Consider the following 20,619-nt stretch of genomic DNA (forward strand, 5'->3'; position numbering starts at 1 on the left):
CCCCACACTCCCTCTGGATCTGAGCTGGCATATCACCCACAAACTCTCCAGATCTCTCTGCATCTCTCTTCCCTTCTTTCCTGATCTATTCCTGCACCCTCACGCCCTCCCAATGTGGAAATTATTCCCTTCATTCATAGCCTGCATCAAGTGGGCAGAAAAAAAAGGACAAAGGCAAATTATGGGAAATTGATGGGATTATGAAAATCGCATTTGATTAGAACATGCAAGTGCAGAATTCTGTGATATCTGTACCAGTTGGCAGCTGTCATGATCCTTCAGATCAACAATATAATGTTGGTGCTTCAAACACAGGCTCAGCTGCAGGAACTAATTGTTACAGTCAGGAAATAAAATTTTCTCTCTTTGAAGGAACAAGCCCAATGACACTGTTTCAGCCCAATTTCCCCACATTGAGTCTGTTAGCTGGCCTTCACAGTGAATGGCTCAAGGTCAGACCTCACTGTCTGCCTTCCTGAGGAACACTCTCCCAAATGAGAAGATCCTGGGTTAAAGTCACATTCCAGAGATTCAGGGGTGTCGGATCGAGGAGTTGCAGATCTAAATGATCTAAAGGTTTGGTTAGCTCCATTGGCTGGATGGCTGGTGTGCAACAGAGAGGTACCAATAGTGTCAGAGATAATGGGAACTGCAGATGCTGGAGAATCCAAGATAATAAAGTGTGAAGCTGGATGAACACAGCAGGCCAAGCAGCATCTCAGGAGCACAAAAACTGACGTTTCGGGCTTAGACCCTTCATCAGAGAGGGGGATGGGGAGAGGGTTCGGGAATAAATAGGGAGAGAGGGGGAGGCGGACCGAAGATGGATAGAGGAGAAGATAGGTGGAGAGGAGAGTATAGGTGGGCAGGTAAGGAGGGGATAGGTCAGTCCGGGGAGGACGGACAGGTCAAGGAGGCGGGATGAGGTCGGTAGGTGGGAAATGGAGGTGCGGCTTGAGGTGGGAGGATGGATAGGTGAGAGGAAGAACAGGTTAGGGAGGCGGGGACAGGCTGGGCTGGTTTTGGGATGCAGTGGGGGAGGGGGAGAGCCGCATCTGCTCTGAGGATGAGGCATTCCACTCCCGCATATCCCAGATGACCGTGTTCTTCAAGGACCGCAACATCCCCCCCCGCAGTGGTCGAGAACGCCCTTGACCATGTCTCCCGCAACACATCCCTCACACCCCGCCCCGCAATAACTGCCCTAAGAGAATTCCCCTCGTCCTCACATACCACCCCACCAACTTCCAGGTGCAACGCATCATCTTCCGACACTTCCGCCATCTACAATCCGACTCCACCACCCAAGACATTTTTCCATCCCCACCCTCATCTGCCTTCCGGAGAGACCACTCTCTCCGCGACTCCCTTGTCTGCTCCACACTCCCTTTTAACCCCACCACGACCGGCACCTTCCCCTGCAACCACAGGAAGTGTGACACCTGCCCCCACACCACCTCCCTCACCCACATCCCAGGCCCCAAGATGACTTTCCACATCAAGCAGATGTTCACCTGCACATCTGCCAATGTAGCATACTGTATCGACTGTACCTGGTGTGGCTTCCTCTACATTGGGGAAACCAAGCGGAGGCTTGGGGACTGCTTTGCAGAACACCTCCGCTCAGTTCGCAATAAACAACTGCACTTCCCAGTCGTGAACCATTTTAACTCCCCCTCCCATTCCTTAGATGACATGTCCATCATGGGCCTCCTGCAGTGCCACAATGATGCCACCCGAAGGTTGCAGGAACAGCAACTCATATTCCGCCTGGGAACCCTGCAGCCCAATGGTATCAGTGTGGACTTCACCAGCTTCAAAATCTCCCCTTCCCCCACTGCATCCCAAAACCAGCCCAGTTCTTCCCCTCCCCCCACTGCACCACACAACCAGCCCAGCTCGTCCCCTCACCCCACTGCATCCCAAAACCAGTCCAGCCTGTCCCCGCCTCCCTAACCTGTTCTTCCTCTCACCCATCCCTTCCTCCCACCTCAAGCTGCACCTCCATTTCCCACCTACTAACCTCATCCCACCTCCTTGACCTGTCTGTCTTCCCTGGACTGACCTATCCCCTCCCTACCTCCCCACCTATACTCTCCTCTCCACCTATCTTCTTTTCTCTCCATCTTCGGTCCACCTCCCCCTCTCTCCCTATTTATTCCAGAACCCTCACCCCATCCCCCTCTCTGATGAAGGGTCTAGGCCCGAAACGTGTGCTCCTGAGATGCTGCTTGGCCTGCTGTGTTCATCCAGTCCCACACTTTGTTATCTTGGATTCTCCAGCATCTGCAGTTCTCATTATTTTTGAAATGATACATTTTCTTTCCTCATCCAAATCCTTTATATAAATTGTGAATAGCTGGGGTCCCAGCACCGATCCCTGTAGCACCCCACTATTACTGCCTGCCAATTTGAAAAGGCCCCATTAATTCCTACCGTTTGTTTCCTCTCTGCCAACCAGTTTCCTACCCATCTCAATACACTTGCTCCAATCCCATGGGCTTTAATCTTGCACAATAATCTCTCATACGGGACTTTGTCAAACACTTTTTGAAAGTACAAATATATCACATTGACTGGTCCCCCAATGTCAACTCAACGAGTTACATCTTCATAGAATTCCAACAGCTTTGTCGAGCATGTTGTCCCATTCATAAATGCATGCTGACTCTGTCTGATCACGCTACTGCTTTCTAAATGCTCCACTTACAAAGAACTTGATAACAGATTCGAGAATCTTCCCCACTACCGATGTTAGGCTCACTGGCCTATAATTTTCTCTCTGCATCCCTTTTTGAATATTGGAGTGACATTTGGGGCGGCACGGTGGCTCAGTGGTTAGCACTTTTGCCTCACAGCACCAGGGACTCGAGTTCGATTCCTCGGATGACTGTCTGCGTGGAGTTTGCACGTTCTCCCCGTGTCTGTGTGGGTTTCCTTCGGGTGCTCCAGTTACCTCCCACAGTCCAAACATGTGCTGGTTAAGGTGGAGTGGCTGTGATAAATTGCCCCGTAGTGTCCAGGGATGTGTAGATTAAAGGGATGGATCTGGGTGGGATGCTGCAAGGGTCAGTGTGGACTTGTTGGACCGAAGGGTCTGTTTCCACACTGTAGAGATTCTATTAGTACCCTCCAATCTGCAGGGACAGTTCCAGAGTCTATAAGAATCCTAGAAGATGACATTCAGTGCATCCAGTATATCTGTGCTGTATGGTTCTATAAGGGGGAGGTTGGAAGTTAAGTGAATTCTCAATTAATTCTGTGTAATTGAATGTATTAAAAGAGTGAACAATAGCAAGTAGACAGAAGAAAGCTGTGATTTAGGGAGCGTGGAGTCAGAGAAATGAAATATTGTAAATAACAGAGAAAACTGTAACACCTCTTGGTGAGTCTGTAAGGAAGTTAAAATGTTTTCAATGTGCTCTGAGAGGCTGGATCCCTCAGTAAGGAAAGTAGACTGTATTATTAGAGAGGGAGAGACAGAAACACATAACAAACGCGCACACACAAATGCATAGAGACATTCGTAAACGCACACGCACACATATAGACATACATACACACACGCACAGATACAGAGACAAGCACACATGCAGAGGCATACATGCGTACACACACACACACACGCACGCTCACACATGCACAAAGACACACCAATACACATACACATGTACATATGTGTATGCACACAGTAATGCATGAGCAAACATATACGTGTACAGATACACATGTAAAAGTGCATGCACAGTCACAGAGACGCATGCACACGCAGACACACACGTGCAAACACACACAAACACAAACACACATACACATACACAAAAACAGGAACACAGACACACCCACACACAGGCACAATCCTCAATCTCCCTCCCTGCCCATTCACCGTGGAACCAGACAGCAACAAGAGGTGGCCATTCAGCCCATGGTGCCCATGCAAGCTCCTTGAAATTTGCCCAAAAGTCCCCACCCTTCTCACCTCCATCCTCCAGACTGTAAATATATCACAACCTTACAACACCATGGGCACCCTATAGCAAGAAGGCAGCTAACTAGCTCCTTTTTCAGGGACCATTAGTGTTGGGTAATAAACGCTGGCACAGCCACTGACGCCCACCTCCAGGGAGAGACCATATCGATTTTAAAAAATGTCAAGAATTCGTCCAAATTCCTTCTGAAAGTTCCTGTTGAATCTGCTCCCACAGTCCTTTCAGGCAGCATGTTCCAGATCACAGCAACTCCTCACTGCATGGAAAAAAACATTCTCTTCGTCGCCCCGCTCTGGGATTTTCCCGTCGCTAATTATCTCTCATCCTCCTCATTAAACCATCTGGGCTGCTTGGCCAAACCCACGCCCTCATTCATCAGCCTCAAAAACAAAAAGGAACACTAAGAGTCATTTCTATTCCATCAGAGACGGAGAGAGCAAGCTCCTTTTTTTATTAATCAGAAGGGAGCGCTGGTTGAAGGGCAAGTAAATGATTTGCTATGGGCAGCGAGAGTGTTTTCTGTACGTACCTGAGAGGGTGGTGTCTCCTGCAGCCAGCCCAGGGTTTCTGTGTGCTTCTGTTCAATCTCAGTGAGAGTAGGCACCTTCATCCACACACTCTGCCTCAGCTTCCAGTCTGCCCAGTTGCTCGTGACATCATCACTCCCTGGCAATTAAACCCCACCAGCCTCAATAAAAGCAGGCGATTCACAGCAACAACAGCAGCAAAGGCACTGCACTCGTATAGCAGCCCTTTGGCCTGGCAAAGGCCCGGGTGTGAAGGGAGTGAGCCAGGAGATTAGGAAGCTCAAAGGAACAGAGGGACCTTAAGGAGTGTGTCCCTGTGCCGGAAGGACAGGTTGTAAGAGTAATTAACCAGGCATACAGGATGCTTACCTTTAACAGTTGAGGCATAGATTATAAGCGCAAGCAGGTTATGTAGGAGCTGTACAGAACCTTGGATAGGCCACAGCTGGGGTACAGTGTGCAGTTCTGGTCACCATAGTATATGAAAAACATGATTGCAATGGAGGAGGTGCAGAGGAAATTCACCAGGATGTTGCCTGTGATGAAGCATTTCAGCTATGAAGAGGTTGGATAAGTTCAAGTTGTTTTATTTAAAGTAAAGAACGTTGAGGTGAGGGTGGGACAGTTCCTGACAAAGGTGTCATAGGATCATGATGGGCAAGGACAGGATTGGCAGAAAGCAGCTGTTCCCCTTAGTCTCGGGGTCAGTAACAAAGGGATGCCATTTTAAAGTGAAAGACAGGAGGTTTAGAGGGGATTTGAGGTAAACTGAACCACCCAGAGGAAGTGTGAGGATCTGGAATGCACTGCCTGGAGGGTAGTTGAGGCGGTAAAGCTCAGAACCTTTACAATGTACTTGGATAAACTCTAAAAGTGTCATAACATTCATACGGCCCTAATGGAAGAAAGTGGGACGAGTGTGGATTTGATGGGCCAAACAGCCTCTTCTGTATTGTATGACTCTATGATTTTAATAGTTACAGCACAGATGAAGGCCATTCAGCCCATTGTGTCTGCCCCACTAGTTCTCTGAACAAGCATCTCACAGCTCCTGCATATTTGTCCTCCTTGGAGAACAATTTTTTTTGGTGTAACTAAATCTGAGACTAAAGGATCATCAGAGTTTTTTTTATTTGCTTGTGGGATGTGGGGCTTACCAGCTGGGCACAGCATTTATTCCCCATCCCAACTGCCCCTTGAGAAGGTGGGGGTGAGCTACCTTCTTGAACCACTGCAGTCCATGTGCTGAGGATGACTCACAATGCCCCTAGGGGACAGAATTCCAGGATTTTGACCTAGTGACGGTGAAGGAATGTCAACATATTCTGAAGTCATTATGCTAAGTGGCTTGGAGAGGGACTTGCAGGTCATGATATTGCCATGGATCTGCTGCTCTTGTCCTTCTAGGTGGAAGTTGGGTTTTGGAAGGTGCTGTCTGAAGATCTTTGGTGAATTTCTGTCTTGTAGATAGTACACACTGCTGCTACTGAGCGTCAGTGGCGGAGGGTGTTAACATTTGTGGATATTGTGCCAATCAAGTGACCGCTTTGTCCTATATGGTATCAGACACTTTGTGTGTTGGAGCTGCCCCCATCCAGGCAAGTGGGGAGTATTCCATCACACTCCTGACTTGTGCCTTGTAGATGGTGGATAGGCTTTGAGGAGTCACATGACAAAGGATCAGAATTAGACCACTCAACTTATTGAGTCTGCTCCACCATTCAATCTATTTCTCAACCCCATTCTCCTGTCTTCTCTGCATAACATTTGATTTCCCTTAATAATCAAGAAACTATCTATTTCTGTCTTAAAGACACTCAATGACTTGGCCTCTGCAACAATGAGTTCAGCGGATTCACCCCACTCTGGCTGAAGAAATTCCTCCCCATCTCAGTTCTAAAGGCTTGTCCCTTTGCTCTGAGGCTATGTCCTTGGGTCCTAGTCTCTCCTCCTCGTGGAAACATATTCTCCATATCCAGTCTATCCAGGCCTCTCAGTATTCTGCTCTGAAGGCTGATGTAAAGCATTTATTCAACTTCTCTGCCATTTTCTGATTCCCTTTATTAGAACAATACAGCACAGGAACAGGCCCTTCGGCCCTCCAACTCTATGCTAACACTTTTGCCCTTCCATAATAAAACCGCCTTCACTTACAGGATCCATATCCCTCTATTCCCTTACTATATTCATCCAGGTGCTTCCTGAATGTTGCTGTTGTATCTGCTTCCTCCATCTCCTCTGGCAGCATGTTCCAGGCACTCATCACCCTTTGTGCGAAAAACTTGCCTCGCACATCTCGTTTAAACTTCCCCTGGCACCTTGAACCTGTGTCCCCTAGTAACTGACCCCTCCACCCTGAGAACAAGCCTTACACTTTCTACTCTATCCATGCCATTCACAGTCTTATAAACTTCTGTTAGGTCGCTCCCCAACCTGCTGCGTTCCAATGAAAACAAATGTAATCCATGCTACCATTCTTCACAGCTAAAATCCCCCACTTCAGGCAACATCCTGGTAAAACGTTTCTCCAAAGCATCCACATCCTTCTAATATTCCAAGTTAACAAGGTGTGGAGCTGGCTGAACACAGCAGGCCAAGCAGCATCAGAGGAGCAGAAAGGCTAAAGTTTCGGGCCTAGACCCCTTCAGAAATGCTTGGCCTGCTGTGTTCATCCAGCTCGACGCCTTGTTATCTCAGATTCTCCAGCATCTGCAGTTCCTACTATCTCTGAAACAATATTCCAAGTGTGGCCGAACTAAAGTTCTATAAAGCTGCAGCATAATGTGCTTATCCTTATACTGAGTACCCCCTCCAATGAAGGCAAACATGTCCTGCTCCTCTGATGCTGCTCAGCCTGTTGTGTTCATCCAGCTCTACACCTTGTTATTTCAAACATGCCATAAGCCTTTTTTACTACTTTATCTACCTGTGCTGCCACCGTTAGTGATCAGTGGACCTGCACACTCAAATTCCCTTGCATATCAATACTCTTAAGAGTTCTGCCATTCACTGCATAATTTCCACTTGTACTTGACCTTCCAAAATGCACCAGCAGTGGATTCATGGTGGCTGCAGATATGAGTTTGGGCTGGTGAGGTAGACGGTGGCATTGATGACTTCAGCTTGTACAAGGGGTCATAGCTACAAATTGAGGGGTGATAGATTTAAGACAGACGTCAGAGGCAGGTTCTTTACTCAGGGAGTGATAAGGGTGTGGAACACCCTGCCTGCCAGTGTAGTTAACTCAGTCACATTAGAGGCATTTAAACAGTCCTTGGACAAGCATATGGATAATGGGATAGTGTAGGGGAATGGGCTTAGATTAGTTCACAGCTCGGCACAACATCGAGGGCCGAAGGGCCTGTTCCGTGCTGAATTGTTCTATGTTCTATCTGTATTAGTGAAGTCCAGCGAGGACTCGTGGCAGGGAGGGGTGAGGGCGTTGGTGGAGGCAAGGCTGGGCTGAAACGTGGCAACTTTTGTTCCAGCAGCAGCAGCAGCGCAGCAAAGGGGACTCGTGCCTGGCCACCAGGCTCATGATGGAGCATGAAACATCTCTGATGAAGGGTCTCAGCCCGAAACGTCAGCTTTTGTGCTCCTGAGATGCTGCTGGGCCTGCTGTGTTCATCCAGCTCCACACTGCGTTATCTAGGATTCTCCAGCATCTGCAGTTCCCATTATCACTCTAGTTCTGTAAACACCAGCTTTCCTGCTCCTCTGATGCTGCTTGGCCTGCTGTGTTCATCCAGCTCCACACCTTGTTATCTAGGACTGCAAAGTTGCACACTTTCTTTATTCCTTCATTTTTCTGCCCCTTAATTTTATGATTTGGTTTATTTTTCTGTGATTTAACATGGCACCGAACACTATGCAACACATCACTGTAATTTGTAACAAGGTGCACATGACAATAAATAAACAAAATCCTGGTCTTATGGTCTAAGAGACTAATGATTTTCCAAACAGTATTAATCAATTCATTCGTGCTCAAAAGGAGCAGGTGCAATAAGTATCATTTGGAAATAAACAGCCAGGGAAACTGATGGGGCTAAAGCCTCAGAAACTTGCCTGATTTGACATGACACATCTTAATGCCTCCACACCGCAGGGGGGCGATGCTTGTGGAGCGTGGAACTGATCCCCCAGGCCTCAGGGAGGATGTTGTGATGCGTCCTTCAGGCAGCAGGGGGGGGAAGAAGTCCGGGGAGGCTGTGATGAGTCCTCCAGGCCTCTGGAAGGGGAAAGGTGAGGAGGCCGTGATCGGTTCATCAGGCAGGCGGGGAAGGGGAGGAAGTGAAAGGTCCTCCAAGCAGCAGGGGGCGATGACGAGGGAGGCTGCGATGGGTCCATGTGGAAGGAAAGGAGAGGGGTAAGGGGTCCTCCATGCAGCAGGAGGCGATGTCCAAGGTGGGATGGGCAGTCTGTCGGTGAGCGCAGACCCGCCCCACATACGGGTACCGGCGGCGCGATGACGTGATGCCGAACCGCTCGGGGTCATGACCCCAGAGCAATGTTTAGGGAAAAGGCGGCGGGAGATGGAGGAACTTGGAGACTGTGAGTAGCGGGGGCGGGGGCGAATGTCGTTGCGGGGGGGAGTGGGGGTCGTCGTGTGGGGAGTGGGGTGTCGTTGGGGGGGGGAGGGTGTCGTTGGGGGGGGGAGGGTGTCGTTGGGGGGGGAGGGTGTCGTTGGGGGGGGGAGGGTGTCGTTGGGGGGAGGGTGTCGTTGGGGAGTGGGGGTCGTTGGGGAGTGGGGGTCGTTGGGGAGTGGGGGTCGTTGGGGGGGAGGGTGTCGTTGGGGGGGAGGGTGTCGTTGGGGGGAGGGTGTCGTTGGGGAGTGGGGGTCGTTGGGGAGTGGGGGTCGTTGGGGAGTGGGGGTCGTTGGGGGGGAGGGTGTCGTTGGGGGGGAGGGTGTCGTTGGGGAGTGGGGGTCGTTGGGGGGGAGGGTGTCGTTGGGGAGTGGGGGTCGTTGGGGGGGAGGGTGTCGTTGGGGAGTGGGGGTCGTTGGGGGGGAGGGTGTCGTTGGGGAGTGGGGGTCGTTGGGGGGGAGGGTGTCGTTGGGGAGTGGGGGTCGTTGGGGGGGAGGGTGTCGTTGGGGAGTGGGGGTCGTTGGGGGGGAGGGTGTCGTTGGGGAGTGGGGGTCGTTGGGGGGGAGGGTGTCGTTGGGGAGTGGGGGTCGTTGGGGGGGAGGGTGTCGTTGGGGAGTGGGGGTCGTTGGGGGGGAGGGGTGTCGTTGGGGAGTGGGGGTCGTTGGGGGGGAGGGTGTCGTTGGGGAGTGGGGGTCGTTGGGGGGGAGGGTGTCGTTGGGGAGTGGGGGTCGTTGGGGGGGAGGGTGTCGTTGGGGAGTGGGGGTCGTTGGGGGGGAGGGTGTCGTTGGGGGGGGTGGGGGTCGTTGGGGGGGGTGGGGGTCGTTGGGGGGGGTGGGTGTCGTGGGGGGGGAGGGGTCGTGGGGGGGGAGGGTGTCGTGGGGGGGGAGGGTGTCGTGGGGGGGGAGGGTGTCGTGGGGGGGGAGGGTGTCGTTGGGGGGAGGGTGTCGTTGGGGAGTGGGGGTCGTTGGGGAGTGGGGGTCGTTGGGGAGTGGGGGTCGTTGGGGAGTGGGGGTCGTTGGGGGGGAGGGTGTCGTTGGGGAGTGGGGGTCGTTGGGGAGTGGGGGTCGTTGGGGGGGAGGGTGTCGTTGGGGGAGTGGGGGTCGTTGGGGAGTGGGGGTCGTTGGGGAGTGGGGGTCGTTGGGGGGGAGGGGGTCGTTGGGGGGGAGGGGGTCGTTGGGTAGCGGGGGTCGTTGGGGGGGAGGGTGTCGTTGGGGAGGAGGGTGTCGTGGGGGGGAGGGGGTCGTTGGGTAGCGGGTGTCGTTGGGGAGGAGGGTGTCGTGGGGGGAGGGTGTCGTTGGGGAGTGGGGGTCGTTGGGGGGGGGAGGGTGTCGTTGGGGGGGAGGGTGTCGTTGGGGAGTGGGGGTCGTTGGGGGGGAGGGTGTCGTTGGGGAGTGGGGGTCGTTGGGGGGGAGGGTGTCGTGGGGGGGAGGGTGTCGTTGGGGAGCGGGGGTCGTTGGGGGGGGGAGGGTGTCGTTGGGGGGGAGGGTGTCGTTGGGGGGGGAGGGTGTCGTTGGGGGGGAGGGTGTCGTTGGGGGGGAGGGTGTCGTTGGGGGGGAGGGTGTCGTTGGGGGGAGGGTGTCGTGGGGGGGAGGGTGTCGTGGGGGGGAGGGGGTCGTTGGGTAGCGGGGGTCGTTGGGGGGGAGGGTGTCGTTGGGGAGGAGGGTGTCGTGGGGGGGAGGGTGTCGTTGGGGGGGAGGGTGTCGTGGGGGGGAGGGGGTCGTTGGGTAGCGGGGGTCGTTGGGGGGGAGGGTGTCGTTGGGGAGGAGGGTGTCGTGGGGGGGAGGGGGTCGTTGGGTAGCGGGTGTCGTTGGGGAGGAGGGTGTCGTGGGGGGAGGGTGTCGTTGGGGAGTGGGGGTCGTTGGGGGGGGAGGGTGTCGTTGGGGGGGAGGGTGTCGTTGGGGGGGAGGGTGTCGTTGGGGGGGAGGGTGTCGTTGGGGGAGTGGGGGTCGTTGGGGGGGAGTGGGGTTCGTTGGGGGGGAGTGGGGTTCGTTGGGGGGGGGAGGGTGTCGTTGGGGAGTGGGGGTCGTTGGGGAGTGGGGGTCGTTGGGGAGTGGGGGTCGTTGGGGGGGGAGGGTGTCGTTGGGGGGGAGGGTGTCGTTGGGGGGGAGGGTGTCGTTGGGGGGGAGGGTGTCGTTGGGGGGGAGGGTGTCGTTGGGGAGTGGGGGTCGTTGGGGGGGAGGGTGTCGTTGGGGAGTGGGGGTCGTTGGGGGGGAGGGGGTCGTTGGGGGGGAGGGGGTCGTTGGGGGGGAGGGTGTCGTTGGGGAGTGGGGGTCGTTGGGGAGTGGGGGTCGTTGGGGGGGGAGGGTGTCGTTGGGGGGGAGGGTGTCGTTGGGGAGTGGGGGTCGTTGGGGGGGAGGGTGTCGTTGGGGAGTGGGGGTCGTTGGGGAGTGGGGGTCGTTGGGGGGGAGGGTGTCGTTGGGGAGTGGGTGTCGTTGGGGAGTGGGTGTCGTTGGGGAGTGGGTGTCGTTGGGGAGTGGGGGTCGTTGGGGGGGAGGGTGTCGTTGGGGGGGGAGGGTGTCGTTGGGGAGTGGGGGTCGTTGGGGGGGAGGGTGTCGTTGGGGAGCGGGGGTCGTTGGGGAGCGGGTGTCGTTGGGGGGGAGGGTGTCGTGGGGGGGGAGGGTGTCGTTGGGGGGGAGGGTGTCGTTGGGGGGGAGGGTGTCGTTGGGGGGGAGGGTGTCGTTGGGCGGGAGGGTGTCGTTGGGCGGGAGGGTGTCGTTGGGCGGGAGGGTGTCGTTGGGTAGTGGGGGTCGTTGGGGGGGAGGGTGTCGTGGGGGGGAGGGTGTCGTGGGGGAGTGGGGGTCGTTGGGGGGGGAGGGTGTCGTTGTGGGGGAGGGTGTCGTTGTGGGGGAGGGTGTCGTTGTGGGGGAGGGTGTCGTTGGGGAGTGGGGGTCGTTGGGGGGGAGTGGGGGTCGTTGGGGGGGAGTGGGGGTCGTTGGGGGGGAGTGGGGGTCGTTGGGGGGGAGGGTGTCGTTGGGGAGCGGGGGTCGTTGGGGAGCGGGTGTCGTTGGGGGGGGAGGGTGTCGTGGGGGGGAGGGTGTCGTGGGGGGGAGGGTGTCGTTGGGGGGGAGGGTGTCGTTGGGCGGGAGGGTGTCGTTGGGCGGGGAGGGTGTCGTTGGGCGGGGAGGGTGTCGTTGGGTAGTGGGGGTCGTTGGGGGGGAGGGTGTCGTGGGGGGGAGGTGTCGTGGGGGGGAGGGTGTCGTGGGGAGTGGGGGTCGTTGGGGGGGGAGGGTGTCGTTGTGGGGGAGGGTGTCGTTGTGGGGGAGGGTGTCGTTGTGGGGGAGGGTTGTCGTTGGGGAGTGGGGGTCGTTGGGGGGGAGTGGGGGTCGTTGGGGGGGAGTGGGGGTCGTTGGGGGGGGAGTGGGGGTCGTTGGGGGGGAGGGTGTCGTTGGGGAGTGGGGGTCGTTGGGGAGTGGGGGTCGTTGGGGAGTGGGGGTCGTTGGGGGGAGTGGGGTCGTTGGGGGGGAGTGGGGTCGTTGGGGGGAGTGGGGGTCGTTGGGGGGGAGGGGGTCGTTGGGGAGTGGGGGTCGTTGGGGAGTGGGGGTCGTTGGGGAGTGGGGGTCGTTGGGGAGTGGGGGTCGTTGGGGGGGGAGGGTGTCGTTGGGGGGGAGGGTGTCGTTGGGGGGGAGGGTGTCGTTGGGGGGGAGGGTGTCAGTTGGGGAGTGGGGGTCGTTGGGGGGAGGGTGTCGTTGGGGAGTGGGGGTCGTTGGGGAGTGGGGTTCGTTGGGGGGGAGGGTGTCGTTGGGGGCCGGAGGGCGTCGTTGGGGGGGAGGGTGTCGTTGGGGAGTGGGGCGAGTGGGGTGTCGTTGGGGAGTGGGGGTCGTTGTGGGGGAGGGGGTCGTTGTGGGGGAGGGGTCGTTGTGGGGGAGGTGTCGTTGTGGGGGAGGGTGTCGTTGTGGGGGAGGGTGTCGTTGTGGGGGAGGGTGTCGTTGTGGGGTGGGGCGAGTGGGTGTCGTTGGGGAGTGGGGGTCGTTGGGGGGGAGGGGTGTCGTTGGGGAGTGTGGGTCGTTGGGGGGGAAGGTGTCGTTGGGGGGGAGGGTGTCGTTGGGGAGTGGGGGCCGTTGGGGGGGAGGGTGTCGTTCGGGGGGAGGGTGTCGTTCGGGGGGAGGGTGTCGTTGGGGGGGGAGGGTGTCGGGGGGGGAGGGTGTCGTTGGGGAGTGGGGCGTCGTTGGGGAGTGGGGCGAGTGGGGGTCGTTGGGGAGTGGGGCGATGTGGGGGTCGTTGGGAGGGAGTGGGGTCGTTGGGGGGGAGTGGGTCGTTGGGGAGTGGGGGTCGTTGGGTGGGAGGGTGTCGTTGGGGAGTGGGGGTCGTTGGGGGGAGGGTGTCGTTGGGGAGTGGGGGTCGTTGGGGGGGGAGGGTGTCGTTGGGGGGGGAGGGTGTCGTTGGGGGGGGAGGGTGTCGTTGGGGGGGAGGGTGTCGTTGGGGGGAGGGTGTCGTTGGGGAGTGGGGGTCGTTGGGGTGAGGGGGGTCGTTGGGGTGAGGGGGTCGTTGGGGAGTGGGGGTCGTTGGGGGGGAGGGTGTCGTTGGGAGTGGGGGTCGTTGGGCGGGAGGGTGTCGTTGGGGAGTGGGGGTCGTTGGGCGGGGAGGGTGTCGTTGGGAGTGGGGGTCGTTGGGCGGGGAGGTGTCGTTGGGGAGTGGGGGTCGTTGGGCGGGGAGGGTGTCGTTGGGGAGTGGGGTCGTTGGGGAGTGGGGGTCGTTGGGGAGTGGGGGTCGTTGGGGAGTGGGGGTCGTTGGGGAGTGGGGGTCGTTGGGGGAGTGGGGGTCGTTGGGGGGGAGGGGGTCGTTGGGGGGGAGGGGTCCGTTGGGGGGGAGGGGGTCGTTGGGGGGGGAGGGTGTCGTTGGGGGGAGGGTGTCGTTGGGGGTGAGGGTGTCGTTGGGGTGAGGGTGTCGTTGGGGTAGAGTGGGGGTCGTTGGGGTGAGGGGGTCGTTGGGGAGTGGGGGTCGTTGGGGGGGAGGGTGTCGTTGGGGAGTGGGGGTCGTTGGGCGGGAGGGTGTCGTTGGGGAGTGGGGGTCGTTGGGCGGGAGGGTGTCGTGGGGAGTGGGGGTCGTTGGGCGGGAGGGTGTCGTGGGGAGTGGGGGGTCGTTGGGCGGGAGGGTGTCGTTGGGGAGTGGGGGTCGTTGGGGAGTGGGGTCGTTGGGGAGTGGGGGTCGTTGGGGAGTGGGGGTCGTTGGGGGGGAGGGGGTCGTTGGGGGGGAGGGGGTCGTTGGGGGGGAGGGGGTCGTTGGGGGTGAGGGGCGAGTGGGGTGTCGTTGGGGGAGTGGGGGTCGTTGGGGGGGAGGGTGTCGTTGGGGAGTGGGGGTCGTTGGGGAGTGGGGGTCGTGGGGGGGAGGGTGTCGTTGGGGGGTGGGGGTCGTTGGGGGGGAGGGTGTCGTTGGGGAGTGGGGTCGTTGGGGGGAGGGTGTCGCTGGGGAGTGGGGGTCGTTGGGGGGGAGGGTGCTCGTTGGGGAGTGGGGGTCGTTGGGGGGGAGGGTGTCGTTGGGGAGTGGGGGTCGTTGGGGGGGGAGGGTGTCGTTGGGGAGTGGGGGTCGTTGGGCGGGAGGGTGTCGTTGGGGGGGAGGGGGTCGTTGGGGGGGAGGGGGTCGTTGGGGGGGAGGGGGTCGTTGGGGGGGAGGGGGTCGTGGGGGGGAGGGGGTCGTTGGGGGGGAGGGGGTCGTTGGGGAGTGGGGGTCGTTGGGGGGGAGGGGGTCGTTGGGGAGTGGGGGTCGTTGGGGAGTGGGGGTCGTTGGGGGGGGGAGGGGGTCGTTGGGGAGTGGGGGGGGAGGGGGTCGTTGGGGAGTGGGGGTCGTCGGGGGGTGAGGGGGCCGTTGTAGGGGGAGGGGGCCGTCGTGGGGTGGGGGTTGTCGGGGGGTTGGCATTGAGGAGTGGGGGTCGTCGTGGGGTGGGGTTGTCGGGGGGTCGTCGTGTGGGTCGTCGGGGGGGCGAGTGTGGGTCGTCGGGGGGCGCGAGTGTGGGTCGTCGGGGGGGCGCGAGTGTGGGTCGTCGGGGGGGGGCGAGTGTGGGTCGTCGGGGGGGGCGAGTGTGGGTCGTCGGGGGGGGCGAGTGTGGGTCGTCGGCGGGGGAGTGTGGTTCGTCGGGGGGGGGGGGGGCCGTTGTGGGGTGGGGGTTGTAGGGGGGAGGGGGCCGTCGTGGGGTGGGGGTTGTTGGGGGGTTGGCATTGATGAGTGGGGGTCGTCGTGGGGGGAGTGGGGGTCGTCGTGGGGGTCGTCGTGGGGGGAGTGGGGGTCGTCGTGGGGGGAGGGTGTCGTTGGGGAGTGTGGGTCGTTGGGGGGGAGGGTGTCGTTGGGGAGTGGGGGTCGTTGAGGGGATCTGGGGGGGTTTGTACCACGACACTGAGTACTCTATCTCTCTCCTGTATTCTCTCTCGTCATTGTATGAGATTGGCCTACAACGATGGTGTCATTAGCAAAGTTGTAGATGGAGTTTGGATGAAATTTGGCCACACGTTATTGTGTATTATTAACACCTAAACATTTTCCTGAAAGAGAGAGGCTCTCATTTGAACCCTTTGAATGTGTTGTCCAGTTATCAGCCAACCCTGCATTTGCAGTTTCAGTTTATCTATAGGGAAGACAGAATGATAGTAATATCACTGGGCTACCAATCAAGAGGCCAAGCCATTGATTTGGGGGACATTGGTTTGAATCCCAGGTGGGATTTCATCTCAGTTAGTCAGTCTGGAATTGAAAACTAGTTTCCATAGTGGGCACCATAAAATAATCAACTGTCACAAAAGATCTGATTCATTGCCCTTGAGGGAACGAAATCTCCTGTCCCTAACTAACGTAGACTCCATGTGACTTCAGACCTACAGCAATGTGTAGAAGACTTTTAACAGGCCTCAAATAGGCTAGGAAGCCACTCAGTTCATGGGCAGTTAGGGACAGGTGACAGTTGCTGGCCTTGCCTTGAAACCCACTTCCGCACGAAAGAGCTGTTGAAAATCGTGTTTTCAGGGCATGTGTGTGCAATGATGCAGATGTTTGTGAAACTGACCCACGTCAGTGGGGAAGTACCAGGGTGTAACAGGAAAGTGTGTGCCAGGCGTGAATGTAGATTTGGGGGAATTAGATTGTGCGAAACTGAGCGTGAGCCACGATAAATACTGAAGTCCCGAGGGTGTAAACCAGGGCTAACACGTGCTATTTCTCAGCTGATTGTCATCTTTACTGTCCAAAAACTGAATTTATTTGATCTAGGTAATCATCTCCCCTGCCTCCACTCCAGAAAGTGCTAACTCTAGACTGTCTGATGTCAACTGCTGGTGCTGCACGCATGTGGGCAGACTTTATGGGAGCTCTTGCAACTAAACTTGCATTTATATAGCACCTCTCATTGCATGTCAGTGCAGAGAGTTCACAGGAGTGGCTATTAAGCGAAACTTTGGCACACGTTAGGTCAGGTGACTAGACGTTTGGTCAAATGGGCTGGTTTTGAGAAGCCTCTTAAAAGAGGGGATTGTGGGATTACAAACCTTGAATCTTTGGCCACGTTACAATGGAAACTGGATGTGCAAGAGGCTGGAATTGGAACTTCAGTGATGAGAGTAGATTGAAGAAGTTTGGACTGCTCTCCTTGGAGAGAAGGCTAAGAGGATTGATTGGCTGGAAAGAGTGGACGAGGAGAACTTGCCCCACAAAACAAGAAGGAGGAGGAGATGACATCAATTGAAAATGCTGCAATGAAGCAAGGATGATGTGAGAAAAACATTTCCACTCAGCGAGTAGTTAAGGTTTAGAATGTACTGCCTGGAAATGTGGTTGAGGCATTCAAGAGGGCCATTGGATGATTGTTTGGGTAGAAACATTGTGCAGGAATTTGAAGAGGAAAAGCAAGTGATTGGTACTAGAGAATAGACTCAGTACAGGCACCGTGGACTGAATGGCCTCATTCTGTGCTGTAACAGTTCTGAGATTCTGTGGAGGAGTGTAGTGATCTTAGTGCATTGTAGGCACTAGGAAAACGCCAGCTTTTGTGCTCCTGAGATGCTGCTGGGCCTGCTGTGTTCATCCAGCCTCCCATTTTGTTTATCCAGGTTGCTTGGCACCAGGAGGCATCTGGGTTAAACCCATTTCAAGTCCGGATCTGTACGGATTTTCTGTGATCATTTAGAAAGCAGGACAGAGTTGATGGGTCAGATTATGTCTTTTGTGTTCCTTGTGTGCTGTCAAGAGTCTAGTTCCTCTCTCTTGGCCTTGTGTTTGGTTCTTGGTACCACATTATAGAGGAAGAATGTGAAGGCATGGGAGAGTACAGAAAAGGTTTGAGTGTGGTTCCGAGAGTGAGAAATCTCAGTCATGGATGTAGATTGGAGAAGGTGAGATTGTTCTCCTCCTCGGACAAGAGAAGGCTGAGGGAAGTTGTCAAAATCATGAGAGATTTGGACAGAATAAATAGGGAGAAATGTTTGCGCCCATGAAATGATTGAAAGCTTGTACCTTTGCTTAAGGCTACGGTGTCCTGAGGAAGGGTTACCAGACCCAAAACGTCAACTCCTATTTCTCTTCTCAGATGCTGCCTACTCTGCCGTTCACACTCGGAAATCAAAATTTTCAACACCTTTTGGTTTTTTTTTTGGATCAAAACTTGGAGAAAGGGGTTTATCGGATGAAGAGGAAGGTGTGGAGCTATTTGCACAGCACTAACTAATGGCTGGCACAAGATCAATGGATTGAATGGCCATCTGTGCAGTGATAGAGACCTATGTGAACACGTCTGGTAACAAAATTGACTGCTGTAAATTCAGACCAATGATGACTTTTGAGTGGAAGAAGGATGTGAATTTGTATAGCACCTCTCATCACCACAGGGCTGCCTAAGAACCTAGGCTCATGCTCCAGAGCATACTGGGATCTCACATTCATCAACCAGACCAGGCCATTGACCCACTAAGCCTTCATAAGGCACTTGTTACAAACAGAAAAGGTTCTATTCTTAATGCACTGAGCTCAGTATGTCCTAATGGGTTGAACAGCGAAAGCTGTACTTCTCAGACTGAAACTATGTGCTATGAATGCTGGAAACATGAACTAAAAGCAGAAAGTGCTAGAAGTAATCAGTGTGTGAAAAGAAACTGAGTTAATGTCTCTGTTTGAGCTTTTAAGCAAAAGTACTTTGCACTGCTGCTGATCAGCGCACAGCAGGGTCTCAAGAAGAGTGGTGAGAAATCACTGGGTTGTTTCTGTGGTGTTCTCGAAAGATTGTGTTTTCCAGCATGCGGGAGCACTCCTGCTGTTTTGTGGTGGTTCCCTTAAAAATCATGGCCTTAATATTTTTGGAATTAGCATTGATTGTCGCATGTACTCAAGTCAGGGATACAGGAATACAGTGAAAAATTTACAATGTCCCCATTCATTGCGCTGTCTTAGGTATAAGGTACCCAGGCATGAAATCTTAGGTAAAAAGTTTAAAGTTCAATGTTACAGTTCTTCTCAGTATCAAGTAGTAGATGAGAAATAAAGTTAAACATTCCAAATTACAGTCTTGTGCTGGGCTCAATTTCCACCCCCACCCCCCGGCTCAATCTCATACCCTCTCGCCACCGATAACCATCTGGGCTCATCAGCCACCTTACCACAGACTGCTAAAGTCCTGGTCTTGAGCCACTTCAGGCCCCCAGCTGCTTCTGTCATGCAGTAAACCGCTAAAGGCCACTGTCCATGCAAGACGGCCTCAGTTTGATGCTCCTTAAGGAGGCAGCATCTCCAACCATGCAGCGCTCCCTTGATATCGCACCACGGCCAAAGTAACAGGGCAGCAGTCAGGCATTTAGCTCATTCCAGCCTGCTCTGTCATTTAATATGACCTCGGCAGATCATCCAACTCTGTCCCCTGTTGCTACTTTGTGCTTATCACCCTGTTTCCCAGCCATCATCTCTATCTTGGGTTTGCTGCAGTGCTCCAGCGAAGCTCAGCAGAAGCTGAAAGATCATCACTTCATTTTCTGCTTGGGATCTCCACAGCCTTCTGGACTCAAAATCAAGTTCAACAATTTTCAGGTTTGAAGCACCTTTCCCCATGTACTTGCCCCAACCCCCACTCTCACCAGGCCTTGTTAACACATGATCTACTATTACACACAACTCATTGTTAGCCATTAATAGTCATTCATTCTCCCAGGCTAATCGTTATCAACTTCTTTGTCTGTCTAGCTGTTCTCCTTTCTCTTTGGGTTCTATCCCCACCTATCATTTCCAACTTGTCCCCCCCGCCCAGCCGCCGCCCTATATCCTGCATAAAAAAACAACCGTTTCCTAGCTACAAAAACAAATTGCTGGAAAAGCTTAGCTGGTCTGACAGCATCTGTGGAGAGAAATCACAGTTAATTGTTTCAAATCATGTCTGAGGGAGGGATCACTTGACCCAAAATGTTAACTCTGGTTTCTCTCCACAGATGCTGCCAGACCTGCTGAACCTTTCCAGCAACTTTGTTTTTGTTCCTATACCCTTTGATCCCTTTAGCCTAATAACTGTATCTATCATCTCCTTGACGACGTTCACTATTTTGTCCTCCGTTGCTTTCTGTGGCAGAGTTACCTTGCTCACATGATGTGAGGCATGTGCTGTTCGCCTATCTGCAAACAATGGCTGATTACTGTCCTGTGCTGACATGGACTGTGATCACTTTTGATAAGGGGCCAAGGGGTCTTTGTCCGGATGCACTTTATTTGTAAACAAGAAAATATTCCTGTGCGCTTCCTTGAGCTCCCAGTGTGGAATGTGAAGATGACTCTGCTTTTTGTTCTGTTTCAATCACTCCACCAGCTGTGGAGGTGAGGATGAACCTTGATTGGGCAGGTTAATTGTATTAGTGATCACTGGGAGGGGGTGCCTTTCTCTGCGATGTACAATGGTACCATTAACACCTGATAAGGCAGTGCTGCAGCTTCACTAAGTTGAGATGCACAAAGTCTGCCCCCACGCATATGCGCACGCACCAAACCTCAGGGGAAAACATCTGAGAATGTATCCGGTGAAGATGTACAACCACTATTTCAAACTGTCCTGGCTTCTCTTCACTCAAAAGCCCCGGAAAGTGGCTTGGCTAGAAGAAACTGAGAGTATCGAGAGGTATCCCAGCCAAAAGGTTGGACCTCACAAAGCAGCCTGTTCTGGCAGCCTGTGTGCAGTTGTAAGTGTCTCTTGTCTTGTGTTTGCTTGTAACCTCTTTAGAGTTTTGTAGGCTGGAGTGGCCGAGAGTTGTGGAGCACAAGGTTTGGGTTACTGTGCTGTGAATTCTTGTCTGTCTTTGCTGCCCCGCCGTCACCACCTCCACATTAACTCTGTTTAATTCAGCCTGTTAGGTGGTATTGAGGTGAAATGAATTCTTAACTCTCTCCTCTGTCCTTTTCCCCACTCTCCAGTGTTAAGCATCTCCTCCCAACTCTGTCCTCCTGAGCGTCCTCGATTCAAATCGGTTTGCCATCGATGCCTTGTGCTTTCATCTGCCTGAGTCACAGATTGCACTCTTTCCCTTGCAAATCAATTAAATAGTGTCTCTCTCTCTCCCCCCCCCCCAACCT

At 55.1% G+C, this 20,619-nt stretch overlaps 2 protein-coding genes across 5 annotated transcripts in view; one reads left to right on the forward strand and one right to left on the reverse strand.

Annotated features, from left to right (window-relative positions):
• Positions 1 to 4,990, reverse strand: part of LOC125454451 (anion exchange protein 3) — a 169,663-nt gene extending 164,673 nt beyond the window's left edge. For 2 of the 3 annotated variants that reach the window (XM_059647565.1, XM_059647563.1), the window contains exon 1: positions 4,519 to 4,662. The gene's annotated coding sequence lies outside the window, so the exon portion shown is untranslated. Of the gene's footprint in view, positions 1 to 4,518; positions 4,663 to 4,885 lie in introns of those variants that run through there. The other variant, XM_059647564.1, reaches the window with a different exon arrangement.
• Positions 4,991 to 8,982: 3,992 nt separating this feature from the next.
• stk11ip (serine/threonine kinase 11 interacting protein) overlaps positions 8,983 to 20,619 on the forward strand; it is a 133,759-nt gene continuing 122,122 nt past the window's right edge. For both annotated transcript variants that reach the window (XM_048534777.2, XM_048534778.2), the window contains exon 1: positions 8,983 to 9,070. The gene's annotated coding sequence lies outside the window, so the exon portion shown is untranslated. The remainder of the gene's footprint in view (positions 9,071 to 20,619) is intronic.

This window comes from Stegostoma tigrinum, chromosome 7 (genome assembly GCF_030684315.1).
Source record: "Stegostoma tigrinum isolate sSteTig4 chromosome 7, sSteTig4.hap1, whole genome shotgun sequence".
In the NCBI taxonomy this organism is placed as follows: domain Eukaryota; kingdom Metazoa; phylum Chordata; class Chondrichthyes; order Orectolobiformes; family Stegostomatidae; genus Stegostoma; species Stegostoma tigrinum.